The sequence below is a fragment of the Eleutherodactylus coqui genome, chromosome 4 (assembly GCF_035609145.1).
Source record: "Eleutherodactylus coqui strain aEleCoq1 chromosome 4, aEleCoq1.hap1, whole genome shotgun sequence".
NCBI classification, from domain to species: Eukaryota; Metazoa; Chordata; class Amphibia; order Anura; family Eleutherodactylidae; genus Eleutherodactylus; species Eleutherodactylus coqui.
In genome coordinates this window covers 170904767-170930341 of record NC_089840.1, presented here as the reverse complement: position 1 = coordinate 170930341, position 25575 = coordinate 170904767, and the positions used below count along the sequence as shown (strand labels likewise).

The window sequence follows — 25575 nt, the reverse complement described above, 5'->3', positions numbered from 1 at the left end:
TATCTCCTAAACCAAACCACTCTGTACTCTGCCTGATAACATGCTCCCTGTCCTACCGACTGCAATCCCTCCTAGCCGTAATCAACCGGCCCCTGCATACCGATGCAGCCACTATACGGCCCAATTTGACTATTGTCTATGTGAATACGAGTAGCATCCCTCACTCTCCACCTCGCCATACCACGCACATCTCCAGCCTCTTTACCTTCTTTATCACCCAATTATCTGTAGTATGTAAGCTCGTTGGAGCAGGGCCCTCACCCCTACTGTTTCCATTAATTGATTACTTCATGTAACTGTTGTCTTGTGTTATTTGCCCTGTCTTGCAAGTGTTGCGGAATAAGTTGGCGCTATATAAATAAAGATTATTATTATTATTATTATTATTATTTAAAAAGGTCATCTAGAAATCCCTATGGATCAGGGCCGGCATCACGAAAGGCTTATGACTTCTATCCCGTTTACATGAAATGGTTATAGTGTCATCATTTAGTATAACAATGCCAACACATTGGAGCGATGTCCGTCTGCCGATATCCGCGCCTTTAGAGATTCGTATTGCCGTGATGAACCTTTATGCTAAGAGCAGATACAGGACTGTGAGGAGTGTCTACAGGATGATGGCAGCCAACAGCGTTTACAAGTGAAGAAAGAAGTAGGGAAAGTTTTGTACACTCTGTGAGAGTTTGTAGGTCAATTTTAAATAAATCGGTAGTTCCTTTGCAAAGTAGCAGAGTGATGCAACATAAGGGAAGCGATTATTGAGTAAGATGAATCTGGCAACTGCTGTCATGAAGGATTGCATTTCAGCCAGTCTGGTCAAAAGACCAATGAAATAATGTGTTACAGTACTGGAGATTATTTAATTATGGATATATGGGTTTTGCCAGCACAATTTGGGAAGCACATTTGTATAAGGCCTCATGTGCACAGCCCTATTATGTGCCTATCAGCTCTTTACAACCTCCGAGTTGTATGGAGCTGTAATGGGGTACCCACAATTTTTCTATGGGGCTCCCCTCTGATTTCATACATAGGGAGGAGAGACCATCATAATCCATTCAAATCCATCAGAAAAATAAAATGCAACAAACTTCTGTGGCTCAGGGAGCAGCATACATCACATGTACTACGGGGACTCAATGTGTCCCTGGCTTCAAATGGGATCCAGTGCACAAGGGACTACCAAAATTAGTCAAGAATGACAACATTCTCCCTGATCTTGACCTATTACTGCGGGTTTGTGCTACATTATGCCATATTGCTTACTGATTTCTGCTAGATGTAGAGACTTAATATTGTTGTCCCAAATACCAGTAATCATAGTGGCCGTAAATTACACTAGTTTCATTTCTTCTCTGTACTCGCCTTAAAAATTAAAAAATAAGGGAAGCCGTGCAGCAGTTTGTGCTTCTAGACAGCATTCCATACCTGTATCATTCTATGTAGAGTTCCCAATTATTGTAGAAAGGTGCTGGAATGATGGGTGCCCATGCTTTACTGATCCTCTGTTTTACAATAAGACAAATGTATTTGCAGCCCATCGTTGACTGTAGAGTCTAATCTGGATTTTTTTAGCCAGCTGCCAGTTAAATATTCAGGAAAGAAAGTTCAGCTCCATTCCGCCCTCCATTAACAGATCCATTTATCTAATTAAGCAGCTTTAAGGTCAGTGACATGTTAGTTGTGGACATTTTCATGATATACGTACTGTATTAAGAACTTCAATTTATAAACATTTAACCAGCTGTATCATACGGAATTAATCACGGCGCTGTTTGCACGGGCTTGAAAAACTTATGCAATTACTTCAACTTTTATTCCAGCCTCCAGATGCAAGCAGTCAAGCTTACATATGAATACAAGCCAAATAAATCTGTCAACGGCTGTCACCCCCACAGACGTGTTTTCTCCCTTCAGATATTAACTGGTTGTGTAGTTTATTACAAAAGTAAAAAATTATTCATTAAGCCAACCCATCGTATATTAGCTAACTGGAAAATTGCCTGCAAGAACCCTGTTTGGTTTTGTAGCTGTGATCATGAGTAAATTTTTAACTTAATTAATTGACCGTTCTCGTTGACAAGAAATTTATGGGCTCATAATTTGTGGGGGAATAGATGCAGAGCGAAGGAAATGAAAAATCCATCACGGGGGCCAAGTAGATGCACTGAGGACTGGCTTATTTTTCAGCTTTTTTTTTTTGAAGGTCTATGCTTTTTTGAGTTAGGCCAGTGTTTGTGCAGTCTGGATTAAATATACTTACAATCCATTGCCTGCCTGAACAGCACCCGTGGAGGTCTGTGATAACAAAAGCGTGGTGAGTTATGGCGTGCTGTGAGAGCAGAGCCTTGATGAGATTAAACTATTTCGGAGCACAAGTGTTTCTCAAAGCCTGATTTGTAGTTGCAAGTGGATGTTAAATCACATTTATATATCGGAAAGCGTGCTCAGGAGAAGAGCACAATTACACTGCGAGACAGCTACTTTCTATTTCATTTTTATCCGGGGTTCTTCTTAGCTTTTATGTCCCTCGCCTCCCTCTCTGCTAAAAGGCTTCACCTTCAAAAGTTCTCTGTGGAGGCGCAGTCACTCCAGACTTCCTTAGATAACAGCTTCTTCACAACACACACCACATACACATTATCTGGGGATGGTATGGAGCATATAGAGTTTTATCAATTCCAGCCTGGATATATTGGTCCATGTTTTACAACACACAAGTGGTGCCTATTTAAATATTTTCAAATTGTTTGCGTTCTTATCGCTGAACTGTCTGAATGACATGGGTGAGATAATAATCCTGTTAGAATTGTCATAAATGGAAATCTTTTTTGCAAATCGTCCCAATTAATAGTATATTTCATCACTATACTGCTCATACATTACCAATAAATTGAATAGAAGCCCAAGCCCAAGAGCTGTCCACTCCCATGACATGACCATTTTCGTAGGTAATGCTTGAAACGCGTAGCGGCTGTTGTGTGCAGTCACTACCGTTGTCATTTTTAAGGATTGTTGAACTTTTTAGTGCTGGGATTTTTTTCTATTTTTGGATCACTATATATATCTCCAAGGGTCCATTGGAGCTGTGCACTCCTCTAAGCAACTTTCAGATTGAGAGCAACATTTGCAAGATTGAGTGAGCTGACCTTTTTTTTTGTTTTTTGAGTTAGCATTGATGCCTTGCAGTCCCCGAGTTCAGGCTGAAATCTGACTAAGGACAACATCTGCATGGAATTGGAAAACAGCATGTAGATGTCTTGGGTCAGATTTGAAACTAGGACCCCAGCATTGCAAGGCAACAGTTATACCAATGAGCTACACTCAATAAACCACCACACACCACCCACTGCATCGTCCCCGTTCAGAACTTGTTTTGGGCAGAAATGATCCCCCTGAATCAAATTTATAGCAAAGTTCGCCCTGAATTTGGGTTCTATAGGTGTGATTCGCTCCTCTCTTCTTTTCAATGGGAAGTATCTCTTCAGTTAGTCCTGACCATGTCCAGCTGACAAGAGGAATGGTAATGCTTAGTTGTTTGAAATAGTCCCACTAAACATTTTCCTCTATAGCTGATTATTTCGGCTGGAATGAAAAAAGAGAGAATATCGTTTAATATACTTTTTTTAAATTTAGTTGCAGTGAAAATTGCAGTTGTCTATACTTTCACTATAGCTGGGGTTCAAGATTTCTACTTATTCAGGCCAAACGTATGTCAAAAGGGCACCTTTGTTTAGCTTACATTAGCCCACTGAGGTCTGTGGCCATGTTGACATATTCTGCATGTCAGGAGATTTCCCAATACAGATGCTAAAAGTAAACCACCAACATGATGTGAATTTAGCCTTATGTCGTCCTTAGGCCTCTTTCACATAGCCATAGGCGTTTTTACGTGCGCCTGCCGGAATCGTAAAAACGTGTGAGCGGGCGCACAAATCTAACGTTTGTGCACACGTTCAGAAGACACAGATCCCAGAGCATATGCACCGAGCCGCAATGCCATTGCCTCCTCTTCCCTCCCCCTCGCTGGCTCATCTCCTCTCTCCTCTCCAGCTGTTTGCAATGGGAGTGGACGGAACGGGGATGGAGCTTAGCTCCACCCTGTCCCACCCCGCCCCACCCCCTCCCATTGTAAACAACAGGAGGGGAGAAGTGAGGGAGTTTATCAGTCATGCTGCTAAACTCCTTTCCACCTTTTTTTTCCGGACCCTGTCATTGGCTCCCATGGGAGCCCATACAACGGCCGAAGTATTCCGCCCAGATAGATAGTTCCAGGACTATCCTTTCGGCCCGTTGTTAAAGCGGCCGGCGCTATATTGGCCCCCTGGGCGCTTTTACGTCACGGGAATACGGCCATGTGATCTGATGCATTGTAATCCAATGCATCAGATTGTAGCGTATATCGGCCGGCTGTGAAAACGGCAAGCCGATATATGCTCGTGTGAAAGAGCCCTTAGGCTGGGTTAGACAAGGCATAAATCCTGTGAAATGACCGCACAGAAATACAGTGAGATTTCCTCGGCAGAAATGCAGCTTCAAAACTTGTGCCGTTTGGTGCGGGTTTTGAAGCGGCCTCACCGCCTGCATCTTGCTGCGGCCATCTCTCCCCATAGAGAGGAGAGAGGCTGCAGCGAAGACGGCGATATAATTGACATGCCGCGGCTTTGATTTCCGCGCAGCATGTCAGTTTCAGTGCGGCTTGGCCACTGATTTTGTAAATCTCGTCCACTTTGCTGCTTTATCCCAGGATAAAAATTGTCAGCGGAATTTCCGAACACAAAGTCTGCACGGAAATTCTACGGCAATTCCATCCTGTGTGAACTCAGCCTTACAGCCATTGAAGGGTCATTTTTGGGTTGTAAGGCCCCAATAGATGTTTTAGTAATCACATGAATACTGATTTGTTGACCCGTGAGTTTATACAAACCATCAGATAGGACAGCAGTGGTTGGTAGATAATACTGAAAGTATTTGCACTGATTCATCGGGACTTCTATAGAGACAACCAGTAAAGAGATGATAACCTTGCAGGTAACGGTCAGGCGTAGAACAGGGCAGGATAACCAGCTGCAAGCAGAAATATCCTTAGTAGGATTTGCCAAAATGTCATTCTCATCGACTAAATATCATTATTAAATTTTTAAATAGCCAACATATTTATGTGATTTATACCAGCATAAATAAGGCCTGGATATTGAAGAAACAATGTTCAATAAGTTATTCGCTCAGGTCACAAAGACACACAAGGGAAGGACAACTGCGTGTTAGAAATTGTGTTTGTATTAATGTTGCAGGTGGCATCTGTCGGGGCAGATTTATTCCGCCCATTATTAGCTACAAAGAGAAGATTAACTTCTTTACTGCCGGAGGCTTCTGGCTGCAGAGCATTTCTTAGGCTGAAATTTAAGTTGTAAGTTTACATATTAATGAGTAATAATAGTCAATGGTGTGTTTTTATGCTGCAAACATGACTTCCATGCTGCTTCATGTATTTTCATGATATAATGGATGTGCTGGCAGAAACAATGAGGGTAGGAGTAAGTGCAGGAATAACTTATGGGGCAGTCGACCTGTGCCATCTGAAAGTTAGACTGTGCATTTCACGCTGTATTTAGTTCTTGTGGTCCCAGGTTAATCTGTATATAATAAGCATATGGTATTGGCCTGTTTTTTGTACATAATGACTTGTTGGTATGTGTATGTGTTCTGCGGTCTCTCATGCATGGAAGCGAGCACATTACAGCCCCACGGGTAGAGCTGTTCTTCATGGCCTTTTCACACTGACTGTTTGTTTTGCCAGGTATAAATAGGTAAAAACAAAGAGTAAGTGCCACACAGTCGGCTTCTTAAAATTCATCTGCATGAACTGCATTAAGTGGAGAGCTTGCTGGTACGACTCATTAACTTCTTGTTGCATGTAAGCCGGCTTGTCGTACAAAAGGTGCACACGAACATCTCGCATCTTGGCGCTACATGCTGAGGCCTTCTACAAACACAGCAACCGTGTTCAATGCCAAGACCTATAGAAAGGGTCTAGATTGATGCTGGTGCAGAATAGACCGGCCTGAAAGGTCCAATGACTTAGTGTTGAGTTATGGTGGAAAGAATATCACAGCTGTAAGTGAAATGAAATTTAATAGTATAGATATATATGTGAATATTTCTTCCATCTACAATCCATGCTAATTAAGAAAATGACATTGATCCCTATTCTACCAGATCACGTCTTTTTCAGCGCGGCATCTGTTTATGTATTCTTAGCTGCTGGCATTAAAATGATATTTTTAGGGATAGTCAGAAACATCGAATTTGGGGAGATCTTTGTCTCCTGAATGCACCATTAATCATTACTGTAGTAGGAACTGTGATATTATACTATACCTGCAAGTGAAGGTGTTACACAGGCTTTACAAATCGATGGCCTATGCTAAGGATAGGTCATCAATATCTGATTGGTGGAATCTGCTGCACGGGACCTCTGCTGAATGAAAGGGCCACGGTACTAGTGTGAGCGCTGCAGTCCCTTCAATGTTTCCATCTGAGTTATGATACTATGAGTTTTTCAAAGGCCTTATTTTTATAGCAGCCATTCTAGGTACTACAGGTTTTTCCCATTGATGTGAACGGGATGGATAAGCCTGCAATACTCAAAATGTCCGCTATAAAAAATATGGTGTTCTAAGCATTCATAGTATCGTAACTCAGATGGAAACATTGAAGAGACTGCATCACTTGTACAAGTGCTGCACCCCCTTCAATCAGCTGACTGGTGGGAGTCTTGGGCAGTAGGCCCCCTACTGAGCAGATGGATAGGCCAACAATTTTTAAAGCCTGGATAACCCCTTTGAAAACCATACATAGACTACAATGTTGCCTATTTATATGCCCATTGGTTAACCGTTAACACTCATAAGGTCTTCGTGTAAAGTACAAAGTTAACAGTGACCAAACAAAACCACAAATGCCTCAGTAAACGGTTTGATGCGCGGTATCCTTATCACCAAGGTACAGCCATGTTTCAGCAGTCGGCTCTTAGTAGAGGAATTAGGCCTATGGTCTGATGTCACGGGACAAGAATACTTTCTCTTGCTATTATTGGGAATGAAGCATTGCAAGGTGCAGCATAGTAGGTCTTAGTCATATATGGGGTAATCCTTCTCGGTAGTAGTGTTGGCTATAGTCTCATATATTTAGCATCATGTGAGCTAGTGACTCCTGGATTGAGAGAGAGGTTATTGTTTACATTATTCTGTATGCCGTAATGAATATTAGATTTTTTTCAACGGCTCCCACCGATTGAGTGTATCTGCTGACAATCTAGTGTCCATGTGACCTTGCAGACCTTCAGCCAACGTGGAAGACAGGACATACATGTAGGACAGTGTGGTCATTTCTGGTTCAATCTTTTTGTTTCCAGTGGCTAAACACAGTTCTAGAGGTTCCTGGCAGCTGCTTATATCTCACAGTTCTAAGCATCCAGGGGAGATCTGAATGGCTATCGTTCAGTGTAAATGCCCTGATGGACTGACAGATTAGAATTCACTTGCTTCTCGTTTGTCACTGTTTCTGAATGTAGAAAACGAAGTGTCAGATCGGCTGTGTAAACAGGTTGTTGGTCACTTATGAACGCTCTTCGGCCCACACGGCTTCCATTCACTAGCGATGCTCATTCCAGTGTAAAAGCACAGGAACGATTATCTGCGTTCTACAGGTTGCACAACCGCTTTTCTAGGTCTGTGGTCTGCTGGCGGCCATTGAACTGGCTAATTACTTCAAAGAAGCTCCCGTGAGCCCTTTTCATACACTTTAACCTTGCATTGTACACTACTTTATAAGAACCCGCTCCCCGGGGATCTTCTAAGTTACAGACCCCATGCTAAGCAGCAACATTCCTGTCCTTGCAAGCAGCTTCCTTGCCCGATGTGAACTCCTGGAAGTCACCGTGAGGGCAGATCTGTGTTGTTTTAGCACATTGTCTGCATGTCCAGATGTATCACTAGATAAAATGTTACAGTGTTTACACGTTTTTTCCTTCCCTCGCTTTGCAGACTGGGACATGTAATTGTGAGACAGGAACTGGTCTGTACTGGGAAAGTCTCTCACGTTGGGCTATTAAAGTCATGGTGCTGTCAGGGAAGTGCTGGGCTTTATATGCAGATTGCATTATATCTCTACAACCTAATAATTAGTGATTCCTTAATGATTAGTGATTCGTTAACGATCCCTTTAGGGCCTGATCTGGCTATTAACCCTTTTCTTGCCGAGCAGTTACGTGAATACTTTCCCTTCCTGGACATATAGCAAAGAAGAACGTCCCTGTAAAATATGTTTTGTCACACATTTCTTTTTGTTTCGGCTCCTTCAGTGACTTAAAGCAAGTGGTTTCAGGAATGTTTGTACGCCTGCAGCAAAACCGCTCGGCATACTGAGAACACACAGATAGAAGAAGAAAGCCAACAAAGAGTGACCAGGATGCGGGTCTGTCACTCACATGCCAAGTGCTTGAGAACCGCAGAGTCTGCAGCATGTGAAAATGTTTGTCAGCCTGACAGTTGTGGCCCAAAGAGCTCCTTTCTCCCCAAGAGCAAATAAACTCCGTCTTGTTTCTTTGCTTTTAACTTGCACATTTCACAGGCCTGTGATTGGAAGCACTATTAATAACCTTCAGTGCGTGGTGACAAGCTTGATTCCAGCATTGGCACGCTGGGAACCTGCCAAGTGCCGTAAATGCTCGCTTTAATCTGCAACTACAGCAATACTCTATTTGCATCTTAAATGGATGACACACCAGCGCCCCCTTCTGCCGACAGACCGAGATTTCAGCTGGCCTACTTTACCTCACTCTCTCCTTCATATAAACAGGGACAATCTGTGCAGAGAGGACAAAACCCTGGGAATCCATTCAAACTTCTTGCAGTGGTTATACAGATCCAGTACACTTTACTGCTCCCTAAATGTTCCTGAGCTCTGGTGACTCTTAATTAATAGTTTAGTTGACTTAGTTTTTCTTAATTACTTATAGTCCTTGTTAACAAGTCACAGATTTTGCTGCGGAACTGCATCAAGATCCACAACAAAATACCCACAAAATATGCAGATTTTGACACAGATTTCACCCCCTTATTGGAATACATGAAATTCATACTAAAACCTAAAGCTTAATTTGATATGCTGCAGATTTAAAATCCGCATCGCAGGTCAATTTATGCTGCTGTTTCTCTGCAGCGTGTTGGATGAGATTTCTTGACATTTTCCGCAGCCAATTCCACTATGGAGAATCTGCAGCATCTCCTCCTCATGGCGGATTCACACTCGGCTCTTCATGCAGTTTTTTGAGCCAAAGCCAGAAGTGGATTCAAAAGGAACATAACCCAAGTAACATGTTGCCAAACTTGCTGTTTTATGTTTATGGTATTTCTCCCTCCATTGTTTTTTGAGGAACATTAGGTCCTACCAGTCCGCAGTTTATCAGAATGTCAGCTGTGATATCATAAGTTGGCTATGGTTTGTTCTGGAAGGTTGGAGAAGGCCGGCTGTGCTTCCTCCGGATTGACCAGCAGCAGTTTGGAGTTTCAGGATTATTTAAGCCAGTTGTTTCAATGGAAGTTTGTCCTTTGGAGCAAAAGAGCAGAAGCAGCACCCCCCCCCCCCCCTCTCTGGATGCCATGGCAGCTTTTAGTGGGAATTGTCACTCAGTTAACATGGGTGGACCGTTTCTATTCTGGTGATAATTTGGGATTGGGCTCGAGGCTGAATGTGTCTCATGTTTAATTTTATTAGATATAGTTATGTACTATATATTGGCATCTGTAATATAGAGAAGGGACTTCTACTTCTCCCCGCTGGATCTACTTCTGACTTTGGCTCAAAAAAGTACATGAAAAACTGCTTTTTTAAAAACTTGTGTGTGAAACCAGCCTAATAGTTCCAAAAGTGAATGTAATGAAATTCTTATGTTTAAATAAATCTGTACGAATTACAGATGTCGGGAAGCAAAGCCTACAAGTTACATACAGTATTAGGTAACAGTCCTTGCTTACGTAAGCCCCCCACCGGTTATCAAATAAAACATGGTCTCCCTGAGCAGGAATAGGAGCAGAAGGTCCATTGTGGCAGCATTGTATCTGTTAGACTGGAGCAGTCGGTGGAGACCTTCCCTTTGCTAGTCCTATTAACAGAGCTCAGCAGAGGAAGACCAAGTCACAGGCGAGCAGTTGTGGATTAGCTACTTTTATGTGATTTTCAGGCAGTAGAGGAGAGAGCAGCAACAAGCTGTTAAGATTCGGGTACTTGCACACCACCTTTTTTTCCTTCTATTTGTCAGACCAAATTTTTTTTTTAGTGAATTAATCATGCAGCATAAGTGAGGCAATAATTCTCTCTGCTACTACTGTACCAAAGTTAGGCCGCCTGCAGACAGGCGGAAATTCCGCGGAATTTCCGCCCTTGGAAGCTGCCATAGGATTGCAATCCTAGGCAGACGGCTGCGGTTTGTCCGCGCGAAATCTCACACGGCAAACAAACCACAGCATGTTCTGTTTCTGTGCGGGGCTCTGCGAGCCCCGCACAGAAATGTCACTCACCGGCCGCCGGCTCAGGTCTGCACGTGCACCGGCTGCCCGCCAGCCGGCACATGAAAGATCCGGAGTTGCGGGGCGCGGGTGAATACGCGCTGCTCTCTGCAGGCGCTCGGGTCGGGTCCCGCGGCGAGAATTCTCACTGCCGGATCCGACCCGGCCATCTGCAGGCGGCCTTATATATATATTTTTTTATTATTATTTTTTTTTCTTTTTTTTCTACTTTTGCAAAAGAATTTATTTTTTTGAAAATATTTAAATTTTTTGCATCACTGCATAGTCCCATAACGCTTTTATCTTTCCATCAATAGAGCTGTAGTTTTTTGGGGTACGTATGGCTGTTTTGATCACTTTCATAGCATTTTTTTTAGGCTAGATGAACTACGGAAGCATTTTGCTTGTGTATTTCTTTTTATAGCAAAGTGTGTTAAATTTGTTGTACAAGGCATTAAGGATGCGACGATACTATATGTCATTTTTTACATGTTTTTTTAAAACTAGTTTTATTTTTTTTTTTAATATGCCCCTCTAGGCGAGATAAACCTGTGATGCTATGATCATTCTGACAATAAACTGCAGTACTTCTGTGCTGCAGTGTGTTATTGCTTATCATAGTGATCACAGACTAGTGTCCGGTTGCCATGGCAACACATTGGCGCTCTGCGATTACATGGTGAAGGTCCAATGACATCACAGGAAGGATATGCCCTCTCTTTGTAAACCTGTTGATCACGGTCCTCCTTCTGTGATCAACATTGATCATGACATGTAAGGCAATAACTGTGAGGATTGGTGTTCTCACAGATTCCTGCTGTTGTAGCAGGAGGTCAGCTGCTCCCGCTGTGGATGGCGTGGGCTCAGCTTCTGAGCCTGAACCACCTATAGGACATAAGTGCATACCCATTTGCGGAAATCCTTTCTTATCCAGGGCATAACTTTTCAACGGGGGTGGAAGGCGTTAAAAATCCAAGAGTAACTTTGCTTTTTAAAAACACTTTTGACATGTCAGAGTGACATATAAAAAGTTGTGATCAGTAGGGATCTGGGTACTGAGACCTACACTGATCGCTGAAATGAAGGCACTGCTGCGCTCAAGTATTGTGCCCCTTTGGCTGTCTTTGCTGCCTGTCAGCTCCTCTTGTCAGTTGTAGATTGACACATAGATGTCTATAAATGTCTATGCATCCATATTTTGCTCCCAAGTGGAGTCGGCAGGCAGCCGAGACAGCTGAAGGGGCAAACACATGTGAGGTCTGAGCATTTGGACCCCTGCTGACCAAAACATCTGTCATATCGCTATAACATATCAAAAGTTTTTGAAAAGTGCAGGTAGTCATTAAGTACATAAGATAAAAACTAGTAAATAAACTTGAACTACATGAGAGACTCTGTTACACAGAGAGAGAGGTTCTTGCCAATGAGGGCTTCCAATTTACAAGGGAAGAGGGAATGAAACAGTAGGTACAAGCGGCTTACTGTATATAGTAGTAGAGTGGCAGCAGGGCTTATTGTAGGTGGTAGGGTTTTCTGAAGAATATATTATCACTATGTCTGGTTAAATGGGGACACAACATTGATATTTTGTATATACTAATGCTGGAATTATATGAGCAGTATGCAATTTACGGCACCCTGTGCTGCGCCATTTCCATTAGCTCCCATACAAGTGTATAGAGCTCTTGTTAGTATCCAACCAAAATTATGGCATGCTCCATCAGATGCCAACTACTGTATACTGAGCTTTTGAAAAGTTGCTTTATTAGATTTCACGTAGGGCCCTAAAGCCTCCCTTTTGCCTGCATGAGGCCTTCTTCATACATCTCTTTCAGACTTCTGAACCCTGAAATGTTTCTGGAAAAGTAAAATGATAAATTTATTACTGTCAGTCTCTGTCTGTGGGAACTTCATCCCAAACTTCCATTTTAAGATGGTAAAAAAATAAAGCTATGTCAGCCTTGTTGATTTGGCAAAATTTAAAGGGGTTTTCCAGGAAATAAATATTGATGACTTATCCTTAGGTCATCAATATCAGATCGATGGGGGTCCGACTCCTGGCAGGCCAACTGAACAGCTGTTTGAATGTATACCATTCATTGTATACCAAACACAGCGTCTTTCATTGTGTAGCGGAAGGCCTATCGCAATTTATTTGAATGGGATTGAGTTGTAGAAAGTCCATGTGACTGATAATGTAACTTGATGTCAGAGGCTGAAGAGGCCACAGCAATCAACCAGGAGTCAATATTTAAAAAGAACCTGGCATATCGGGAGGGCCGACTTCAAAGCTTAAAATTTCTCTTTTTCCCCGACTCTTTCCAGTTCCTCCGTATGGCCTCCTCTTAGTTTCAATGTGAATATGTCAGGTAGGTGGTTCCCAACAGAAACTGTCAATCAAGTCTGACATTGCCCATTCACAGTGAGGACCACCCGCTTGATGCACTAACAGCAGAAGCTAAGAAGAGTCTTCATAGGGAACAAGAGGGAGTAGAGGAAAAAGAGAGACATCGCTGGAGTCAGCAGGGCCGCGGCTGCAGAGCTATGCAGCTAGGTCTCTTGACATGAGGACATGACAGGTCCGCATTAAGTCCTAGGAAAAAAAATTCAGTTAATACAGGGGTTTGGTAGTGTTTACTCAAGGCAAGTATTGGCACAAACACTGGATGATGTTGAGTTTTTAAGTTTTAGACTTTATTATCAACTTCTTTTACAACCAGATGACACATAAGTGTTTTTCACTCTATTTTGTATAGAAAGTTTTTCTTTTTTGTTTAATTAAAGGTAAATTGTACAAAAAAAAATAAATATTTTTTTTCATTTTTAAAACAGAGCAGCTCAACCAAACCAGGATCATCTTATATACCATGTTATATGTGAATGCATTTACTAGTCACAGTCATTGGTGCTTACAACGTTTTTCTTAGACACAGTGAACTTTGCTGAAAGCCAGGTAACCTACCATAACTATGTTTGTGGAATGTAACCCATGTAGTTAGAGGAAACACACACAAAGTACAAACGAACATACAAACTCCATACAGATGTTGTCCTGGACTGATTTTATCATGGTACCAAAGCTGCTATGCCACTGATTCCAATGTACCAAGTAGTCATTTTGCATTAGTGATGTCTCCACACATTTCAAAAATATGATTATATAATGAAATTAGAATTTCCAAATACGGTAAAATGGTGGCTCAGTGGTTAGCACTGTGTTGCTTCCAGCGCTGGGGTCCTAGGTTTAAACCTAACTAAGGACAACATCTGCATGGAGTTTGTATGTTCTCCCTGTATTTGTATGGGTTTCCTCTGGGTACTCCGATTTGCTCTCACACTCCAAAAACATACAGATTGTGAGCCCCAATAGGGACAGAACCCAATGTCAAGTAATATAAAGTGCTGCGTAATATGTATGTGCTATATAAATACAGGTGATTATTATTATTTTTATAGATGGGAGTCCTCGCACGCTACAGTTTAACATCTTAAAATCTAAATGTGAAAGAAGTTCTTAAGGGCTCGTTTTGCCCACACAGCATCTGCTTCTTAATTTAATTTATATGGTATAATATTAAATTAAAACGTTTCCTCGAGAGGGCTTATGCCCGAGACTCTCAGAGTCTGTTAGATAACTGAATGCGAACGATGAGCCGCTGGAGTTTAATAAAGGATTTTCCGAGTGATATGAAAGAAGAATTACGCTACACAATCTCTAGAATTGTACAGAAGTCCTGGAATACCCCCGTCGCTGTTATTTGTGCTCATAATTAGAACAAATTGCTGGCATTCGGCAGTGTGATGGGAGTGGGCAGCAGCTGGTTCTGCCATTTACTAAAATGGCTTGTGCACTGCTTGGCATAATAATTTTATATCCTAAGTTTCCTTCATATCTTGGATATTAAACACAACACTCTCCGACTCAACCCTCTTTCAGATGTCCGGCCCTTCTTCAAGTCTTAAGGAAACAAAAGCCCAATTGTTATTACATGCTTTCTGTTCTACAGTGAAACAAATCAATCTGAACTTCTCAGCGGCCTTGTGATTTATGTGTGTGTAAAGACTTTGTGGGCCTTTGATCTTGAAAAGTCATTTCATCCTCTTCCTAAGTCAGTGCAGCTTCAGGCTGTTTAAACAGTGGCGGAGGGTGGGGGTTCTGGGACGAAAGGCAAATCTTCATAACGGCTTGAAGATTTACATTTAGCTTCACCAATCCATTTATTACTTTTATATTTCTTTTCACCTCCTCATGTTTAGCCTACGGTTGTTTTCCTATCTAGAAAGTGGAAGCTGCTAGCCATGAGACCTGTAAGTAGTAGGCGACCCGAGGGGGCACACATTATGCTAAATCCCCTAGAGGAAATGGGTGTGGGAGGTGAATTGATCTCCAAGTGAAAATGTTTGATCAGTGGGGGGGAAAGGATGGCAGTGTTTTTGATGCTCATGGCAACCTGGATCAGGACAGCCTTTGATGGAGATCTTTGATGCTTAGCAAGGGGTCTTCTTAAACTCAGAAGAGTGTTGCCCCTCAGTGGGTGGCAATGTTAATAGTGTGGCAACTTAGCAATATTAATTGGGACAGGGTTTCTGGATTAGAGACTCTTCTATGTTAGACAAGGGAAGGGGGTAAGGATGGAGAGTTTAAAAGACCTGTGATCTGTCAACTGAAAGAAAAATTAGTCAGGGCAAGCGGGAGTCAGATTAACCAAACTTTAAAGGCTTTAAACCCAAAATGTAGGGGATATTAAAAGTGTTTGGGAGGGGGGAATGAGCCTTCACTGTGGTTATATGTCAAAATAAAGCCTTTGTAATAGAAGTCTTATAGTCTATCTTGAATGACAGAACATACAAGATCACATCCTCGCCCTAAGACCATTTCTCTACTACTCTATTGTTTTTTCTTACTACAACAGTTTTCACCTACAGAATTTGACTCAAATGAAATATTAAAACCTCTGTTCTATGAGAATATAAGTAAAACATTAACTAATGGATAAAATATGAAAAAATAATGGTTTTAATAGGCCTAAATAGGGACCTTACAGTTGTCATAAAAGTAACATCTTGCTGCATTATCATCCCGTACCCCAGTCTTTGGGGCATTTGTAGCTTCCAATACGACTACAGGTAAACCTACCTTTAAATATGTACTATGGCATTTTCATGGGAGATCTAAATTTTTATATAAACCCCAGCAACCCCATATTGGCCAGTGCTTACATTAATAGTCCCGTCATCGTCCCCCAAAGTGTCAGCTTAGTGCTCACAGTTAATAGTGCCAGAGATTAACAATGCCATCCAAATGCCCATAAATAGTGATGGCATTGTGCCTGTTTTACTTACTGTAAATAAGTTAAAAATGCAGTTGTTAAAAATCATTATATAACTTTATAGAGACCAGATTCTGTTTCTCTGTATAAATTCTGAGCTTCACAGAACATAGGAGGCCTTTTATACGGGCTGATGATCAAATGGTTACATTTCTAAACACTCTCCCTCTCTCACTGCCCAGTAAGGTGCCCAGTGATCAAACAATAAATTAAAAAATACTCGTTTGTCGCATCTTTTATCTAGACATAAAAATAATCATTTGTCAAAGATCTCCCCTCTTGCAAACAGAATTTCTGCTGACTGTAATGTAAATGTGTTTATCCGAACGAACGTCTGTAAGAACCGCCGCTTGATAACTGCAGCATGTAAATGTAAATCCAACGAGCACTGATCGACTTGCATCAACCAGCGCTCGTTGTGGGCAATAATCAAAAAGGACCTTAACAGTATATTCACACAGTGGAATACATCACAGAATTTTGCCTAATAAAACGCATCAAAATCTGCAACATGTTGCCCTGTTTTTTGGTGCAGATCCATACGATAATTTGCCATGTCAATGGCATCATGAATAATCTAGATTCATCTCTTGAAGGAAGCTGCAGGAACAAGCTGTAAGTTCTTAAGAAACACTGCACTCTAAGTCACAAATGACAAACCACTGAAAGTAGCATGTATGTCACTATTATATGGGGACCTCAGTGAGCACAGTGTACAGTATGCTCCCTTCAAACCATTTCCATCGGACCAGCGTGGAAGGACTAGTCAAGACCGCTTTAAAAACTAGAGACAAGAAGTAGATAACTGAGAATATTTACTCCATTAAATATCTTAAAGCAATATTAGAAGCCCACACAAGAGAACATCTCAGTTCCTTGTTTTGTTGTTCTAGGGACAAGTCTGTTTTAGGAAAGAGATAGAGGTTAGTTGGTGCAAAGACAATGGTATAATAGCCATTCATTCTAATTTGGTTTTATTCTGAATAATGACGATAACATTGACCCCTTTACATGAGCAGACTTCCATATAGTTTCAGTGTGGTGTTCTTCCTGACTTTTTGCATGTCCATTTTTTGAGCTTAGAGGTCCAGTGGGCGGAGCTATGCGTTATTCCTGCGCTGTAGAGGTGCTACTAGACAGCCAATGAGTACATGCACTTATACCAGTGAAAGGTGCATGTGAGGCTGTTGTAATTGCATATCTTATGATGGTTTGGTGTTGAGTAGGATTGATAAGTATTTATTTTCTTCTCCTCCATTTTTGATCATTTGTTGCTGACTTAAAAATGTGGCAACAAAATTGGACATGTACATAATTTTTGATATTGGAAAAAGGACCAGGTGGTTGGTTGTACTGCAAGGTCCTTGTCAGAAAAGCCTTATAAGGCTTGGTGTCTACAGGTGAGGTGTCATTGCGAGATCTGCATGACATGCTTTCCGTAGGATAACTATGGTAAGTGCAGCCTACTGCACACAAGCGGAAAATCATAGTGATTTTTCGGTCGCGTGATTAAAATCGCGGCATGCCGCGATTTGCTCCAATTCTCCGCAGTGAACCTGTCATTAATATAGGGTCATTGCGGGGACTTTTTAGTGCTCCCCCCTCCTTCCCCTATTCCGTCACGGCCGTGGACAGGCGGCCTATCGCAACTAGCTGCACATTATAAAAGAGCATCCACGAGGCACTTAATTTCATTTCTGCATCTGTCTGGGTGTGGCTGTATTTGTTTGCAATAATATTAGCTAAAAGTGCTGTTGGAAGACAACATTGGTCATTTTACAAGTAAGTTCCATAGAAGGGGAGGCACTGGTGTGAGAAACTTGCTGCTTTATTGTTTAAAAATTGTGCATATTCACAGAAAAACAACATTCTTGTTTTTCTGTGAATATGCACAATTTTTAACCCCTTAGTGACAAAGCCTGTTTGCGCCTTAGTGACGGAGCCAAATTTTGGAAATCTGACATGCGTCGTTCAACATAGCATAACTCCGTAAAGGCTTTACATATCCAAGTGATTCTGACATTGTTTTTTCGCCACATGTTGTACTTCATATAGGTGGAAAAAATAGATGGATAGTATTTATGAATATTTATTAAAAGTGCCAATATTGGGAAAATTTTGAAAAAATTGTCATTTTTTTCACATTTTCAACTGTAATTACGCAAATATGTGCAAACATACTGTACAAATTTTTGCTAAGGTATATATTTCCATCTGTTTACTTTATTCTGAACGCACATTTGAAAAACTTTCGTGTTTTTTTTAACCATTTAGGAGACATACAAATTTAACATTACTTTTCAGCATTTTGAGAAACACTTTGTTTTCCTGCACCACCGCAAGATTGCAAAGGCTCATAGGTGTCAGAATGATAGCTACCCCCACAAATGACCCCATTTTAAAAACTACACCCCTTAATGTATTCACTGAGGGGTGTCATGAGTATTTTGACCCCATAGTTTTTATTCAGGAGTTAATGCAATTTAGAAGAGAAAAAATAAAAATTCACAGTTTTGCAAATATGTCATTTTAAAGACATTTTTTTTTCTATAGTGCACATGAGAATAAGGAGTGACACCCCAAAATGGATACCCCTGTTTGTCCTGTTTTCAGAAACATACCCATTGTGGCCCTAATCTTATGTCTCGATGCACTACGGGGCCCAAAATGAAAGGAGTAGTCGGTGGCTTTCAGAGCAGAAAATTTCCTTGAAGGCTTTTCGGCCCCATATCACACTTGTAGAGCTCTTGAGTGGCCAAAACCATTGAGGACCCCCACAAATGACCCCATTTTGAAAACTAGACCCCTTAACGAATTTATCTAGGGGTGTACTGACTATTTTGACCCCACAGTTTTTGAATGAATTCAAGCAAAGCAGAAAGAAAAAATTGGGATTTTCATTTTTTTGGCAATTCTGTCATTTTAAAAGCAGATTTTTTTCTTCAGCACACATATAAATGAAGACTTGCACCCCAAAATAGATACCCCTGTTTGTCCCGTGTTCAGAAACATACCCATTGTGGCCCTAATTTTATGTCTCGTGCACAACGGGGCCCTAAATGAAAGGAGTAGTCGGTGGCTTTCAGAACAGAAATTTAGCTTGAAGGCTCTTTAGGCCCCATATCATACTTGTAGAGCTCTTGAGCGACCAAAACCATTGAGGACCCGCACAAATGACCCCATTTTGAAAACTAGACCCCTTAACGGATTTATCTAGGGGTGTACTGACCTTTTTGACTCCACAATTTTTAAATGAATTTGAGTAAAGCAGAAGGAACAAAATCCCAATTTTGATTTTTTAGCTGATTGTGTCTTTTTAATAGAAAGGTTTTTTGTGCAGCGAACGTATGAATGAAGAGTTGCACCCCAAAATGGATACCCCTGTTTGTCCCGCGTTCAGAAACATACTCATTGTAGCCCCAATCTGCTAACTGGGGACATGGTGAAGCCTGTAATGGAGAGAACACCCATTGGATTTTAGGGCACAACTGAATAAATTCCAGGCCTCATTGCTCACTTGTAGAATCATTAAACTGCCAAAACCATTGAGGACGCCCACAAATGACCCCATTTTGAAAACTAGACCCCTTAACGAATTCATCTAGGGGTGTACTGTGTATTTTGACTCCACAATTTTTGAATGAATTTGAGTAATGGAGGAGGAAACAAATCACAATTTTCATTTTTATACCAAGCATGTCATTTTAATAAAAAAAATTTTTGTGCAGCGAACGTATGAATGAAGACTTGCACCCCAAAATGGATTCCCCTGTTTGTCCCGCATTCAGAAACATACTCATTGTAGCCCCAATCTGCTAACTGGGGACATGGTGAAGCCTGTAATGGAGAGAACACCCATTGGATTTTAGGGCACAACTGAATAAATTCCAGGCCTCATTGCTCACTTGTAGAATCATTAAACTGCCAAAACCATTGAGGACCCCCACAAATGACCCCATTTTGAAAACTAGACCCCTTAACGAATTCATCTAGGGGTGTACTGTGTATTTTGACTCCACAATTTTTGAATGAATTGGAATAAAGCGGAAGGAACAAAATACCAATTTTGATTTTTTAGCTGATTGTGTCATTTTTTTTTCATAAATTTGTCATTTTCATGACAGTTTTCTTTGTTTTAAGCAGAGGAAACTGGGGAGATGTACCCCAAGGTTTATAGCGGTAATTGTTCTGTGTTCAGCAATACCCCCATTATAGGTCCAATTTGCATACAGGACACATTGCTAGGCCTATAATGGAGGGACCACCTATTGGATTTCAGGGCGCAACTAAATAAAAATGACTCCCTAAAAAGAACACTCCCCCCCACCCCCCTCCTTTTGGCGTTTCAGGACAATAAGTTATAGGGCGGCATAAGTGATAAAGAAATTTAAAAAGTAAAATTAATAATGTAAAACGGTGTGATAAATTTCGAAACAGGGGTAATTACAAAGGCCAGGGTGGGATGGGCACGTGGGGCAATAAAAACGCGTATCCCTCCTCCTCCCTTGCTTGGAGCAGGCGCGACACCTTTTTTGAGAGTATTTTTTGCCCGGAGTCTCCGGGATGGGGTGCATAATGTGGCGTTTTGTGAGCCTACGCACCTCCTCAGATTCCAATGCATTTTGAGGTGCGGTGGTCTCAAATAATAGATGCTCGATGAGCTCCTCCTGGAACTGGAGGAAGCTCAGGGTGCCCCCAGATAACTTATAGACGACATGCGCGTTATAGGTAGCGATCTGTATTAGGTAGATCGCTACCTTCTTATACCACGCACGCGTCTTTCTTTTAACCAAGTACGGTTGTAGAGCTTGGTCGGATAAATCGACCCCCCCCCCAAAAAAAATTTATTATAATCAGTCACACAGACCGGTTTTATTTTCTGCGTTGCAGCCCCCCTCTCCCTTACTGCAACGCAGGCGTCTGTGTGAATGGTGGACAACATATAAACGTCCTTTTTGTCGCACCACTTTATCGCAAGTAAGGGGTCCTTTGCCAGCGCGTAAGACGCTCCTTTGTCCACGCGTCTTGAAACTAGGGGTTGTGGGATCCCTACTCTATTTCTGCGCACCGTTCCGCAGGCACCTGTGTCTGCGTCATGTAATGCCTTGAACAGGGGGATGCTGGTGTAATAATTGTCAGTGTAAATGTGGTACCCTTTATTTAAAAAAGGGCCCACAAGCTCCCACACGATTTTCCCACTCACGCCGATATCTTCAGGACAATTGGGGGGATTTAGGTGGCGGTCTCTGCCCTCATAAATAAAAAAATCGGACGTATATCCGCTCGCGCTTTCACATATTTTATATAGTTTCACACCATATCTAGCGCGTTTTGATGGTATGAACTGGCGAAAAGATAGACGGCCCTTGAAGCTCATTAGCGACTCGTCTACCGCCAAATTTTTTTCTGGGGTGTAAACATTTTTAAAATAATCTTTTAATAAAATTACAAGGGGTCTCAACTTAGACAAGCGGTCATACTCGGGGTCGTTTCTGGGGGGAATTTGTGTATTATCGGCGAGGTGGAAAAATCGCATGGTGTTTTCGAACTGCTGGCGGGGCATTACTGACGCAAACACAGGTGTTGCGTGAACGGCGCTAGCAGTCAAGTATGACCGTAAAGATTTTTTTTTACGAGTCCCATAAGAAGTACAATTCCCAGGAATTTTTTAACTCCTGGGATGTCAATGGGGGTCCACGTCCTGGAGTATACCGACGCGGGGTGCGCGGTTATGTACTGTCCGGCATAAGTGTTTGTCTGCCGGACAATAAGATCCAGGACGGCATCACTTATAAATAAATTTAAAAAATTAAATGGAGTGAAATTAGCGACCTCCTCATTTATGCCAGGCGTGGCGGTAAATGCGGGGATGCGGGGCAAAAATTCATCTGCGTTACTCCACGCAGTCGCAGGCGCCACAATGCTTGGCCCTGCTGCCCCAACAACTACCTCAGCCTCTACAGCGCTAGAGGCTGAGTCGTCGCTTAAAAAAAACTCTGACTCGCTGGTAGCCTCGCTACCGGAGCTTGATGCAAAGAGCATCGCATACGCTTGCTCTGTGGTATAGCGTCTACGATCCATTTTATAAATTTTTTTTAAATGGACATAAAAAAAAATGAAAAAAAATAATGTAACCCACAAAAAAAAGACAGACTTGGGTATAGTGGGGTAATTAGGGTATGAGGGGCGGCGAAGACAGGGTGAGGAGGTAGACAAAATAAAAAAAAAAAATTTTACCCCCCCCCAAAATTAAAAAAAAAAATGGACGCGGGTATAGAGGGGTAATAAGGGTATGAGGGGCGGTAAATATGGGACGGCGGCGGGGTTTTTTTCTGTGTTTTTTCACTGAATATCGCACACGATTTTTCTCAGCTATCTCTCTCCTGTCACAAATCACTCTGAGTGACAGGGGAGAGATACGCAGGACTCATCGTGTGCGATATTTACTAAACAAATGACATGGATTGCTGTGATAGGTATATCACAGCCATCCATGTCAGCAGGGACCAATCACTTTGGTCCCTGCAAGTCACTATGCCTAAGGCAACTTTTGCCTTAGGCTCTACTGCGCATGCGTCGCCATTTTGACAGTTTTGCTGTTATTTTCGGCAATTTTGGGGGCTTTGGGGACTTTTGGGGACTATTTTCATCTCCCCTCACGGATCCGATCCGTGAGGGGAGATGAAACTTATACACTTTTTAACTTTTTACAACTTTTCCATGATCGCTGCTATCCATGGGAGCCGCAGGCGCTGCATCTCTCCTCCTATCCTTCACCTGTAATATACTTCCTCTAGCTAGTGGGGTAACGCAGTATTGTCTTACAGTCTTGGTACTGCTGTTAGCCCACATAAGCGCATTGGGGATACCTGATCCATTCCCGCAATAGGGATTTTTTTTATGGATCAAGAGCCGTATCATCTTTTATAGGCTTTTCTCGTTTCTATTTTAAAAATAGGAGACTATTTCAGAGCTATTATGCTTGGACCATTTTGTCCACCTGGAACAGTTTCTCGCCATATAGGGGCATCTTATAGAATGCGCTGTATGAGATAGATTTCTGCCTCTTCCCTCTGTGGCGAGATATTGGGGTTATTAACCCCCGCCTATCCGCTTTGAGACCAAATCCCCCGATCGGTATCTCGGAGCGGCTCGGTGCTTGGTCTCTAATAAATTTACTTATGGTGAAGTTAGACTCTGTGCCAACTCATCTAATATAGTGACCTACTACATCTAGGTTCTGAGTCAAGGCAGGAAAAGGGTTTATAGGAGAATTTTGTCTGAACCAACGACAAGGTTCAATCTTTTAAAGGACTATCAACATTGGTCCGAACTACTGTGATAGGACGAATAGGGACAATCACGCACACTTCTGGGCGATCGTCGGCCCTGCTCATGAGGAACCGCCCTAGACAGGGACGGAGAAACGCGTCGAGCAATTACACTACCTCTAATGTTGAAACATGCAAAAAACATCTGAGTAACTACACTACCTTTAATGGTGAAACATGCAAAAACATCTGAACAATTACATGAACCCCTATTGTGAAAATACGTATATAAACATCGAAGCGGCGACACTAACAGACAGATAGCTTCCATCGCTGAAACATGAATAGAAATACTCGAGTAGTTATATAATCTAATGATTGGAAGCCTGACACTTTGATCACTCCACGAAGCGTGACGTGCCACTCTAGACTAGTGACCCAGTCCCCTAATATCGTTAAAAGGGTCTAACCAGACTGGCTACCTGGGGGAATCGATACCCTCACACTACCCGGTTACTGGGTTTATTAAGCACGATTTATGTTGTTAGTCCACGTTTGTTTTATGTTGTATGTGGCCCTATTTTTAATTAGTTGACAATAAAAGTTATTAGTTTTAATCTATATCTGTGAAGGGCGATTCGTTGATTATATAGATTTGAAATACCACTGTGATTTTGCTGCATGGAACCAGGAGCTAGAAGCCGTCTAAGGTGGGATGAAAATCTTTTTTTTCTAAACATTGGTCATTTTAGATGGGATATTAATTCTGGGATGTGTGACGGCCCAGACAATTGTTCCATAAGAAAAATAGTCTCAATATTCAAAAAATCTAGGATGCAATTACAAGACGAATGTTGTGTAGACTAGTGGGTCCTCAGAATAGCTGAGTAGCTTCCTTGGGTATGACACTTTTTTCTATGAGGCCAATGGATAAGAAGTACATTGTTTAGTCTTTATGGGCAGCCATTGTGGGAGATACACAAGAAATGATGTCCTGATTCTGATCAGACATGATCCCCGTGCAGAAGCAGTGGGGTCTAATGAGCCAGCTTGCCGTGGACCCCGACTAATAAGTATAATGTAATCATAACTGAGGGGGCTCAGCAACAGGCCACACAAAGTGATAAATCTGCATGTTTGACTGATGTCAACAATTGCACATTATTTCAAAGTACAGGTTTTCTGTTACAATGTTTTACATTTTTAGCAAATGTCGAGATCCGCCGTAACTTCCTAGTAATTGGCTATTTTCTGCCTCCTATTTTTTAGCTGCCTCTATTTCTTGATGCTGCATTTCTGTCTTCCCATTAAAGAGGCAATTTGTCATTCTATCTAATGTTATTAATCAAGATACACCGCAGTATTCTTAAAATGAGATCATTTTGATAAATCATGCCTGACATAAAATGACTTTATTCTTTTTAAGTGCAATTTAGACTGTAAATTTTTTTCCCATTTATGATTCATGGGTAAAACATGGATAAAATCTGCTCTCACATTTGGAGCGCATCTCCGGTGATAATTCACAAGAACTCTATGATGGAAATTCAGTGGCATTTGAATGCTGGCTCCATATTCTTCTGGCAGGCTGTTGTCCTTTCTGTACTGACATCCTAGCATTAAACTTTGCTCATGAAACTTTGGCTTGCCTTCATGTCTGAGACAACAAATACGTTGTCATAGCATTCCCCCCTCACGGTACATATGTGTAGATTGCTGCCGGCATATTCTCCCAGGCTAAGAGTATTGTATAGCAATTTAACAAAAGAACAATGTTTAATATGTGTGTATACACTGATCAGCCACAATATTAACTATTGTCCACCTTGTACCACCAAAACAGCCCTGACCCGTTGAGGCTTGGACTCTACAACTCATCCACACTTAGCAGAGAAAATCCACAGCTGACATTAAATCTACCAGTCAATTTATGCTGTGCATTGGTTGCAAAGTTGTTGCAGAATGGTGGTGTCAAAATCCACAAAATTTGTTGATCTGTAGCAAAATCCACATCTAGGGGCACAAATATTTGCTGTTTTTGAAGCATCTGTTTTTGTTTTGTTGGTTTCTAGTGCTATATTTTTATAATGGTAGTAAGTTTTTATGTATGTTAAAGGTAAATGTAAGCTTATTTCTGGTACTGTATCTATGTTTTAAACTTTGTTCTATTAGCACATCCCTGCAGTAAGGCCACTCTCACACATAGCATCAGCAAAACACAGTGGCTTTGATTGCGGCGTTTTGCCGCAATTTTACCGTCGTTTTCGGAACTCAAGTTATAGCCTCTGACAGCGGGTTTTAATGCACCCTATCATTCTGATCAGTGAGGAAGTGCATTAATCGTGGCAAATTAGAGCAGACAACACTCGAAAATTCAGGTGTTAGAAAACGCAGTGAACG

General features: G+C 41.7%; 1 protein-coding gene across 2 annotated transcripts in view; it reads left to right on the top strand.

Moving 5' to 3' along the window:
• LRMDA (leucine rich melanocyte differentiation associated) overlaps positions 1–25575 on the top strand; it is a 773841-nt gene that overhangs the window by 650052 nt on the left and 98214 nt on the right. The gene's annotated exons all lie outside the window — the stretch shown is intronic.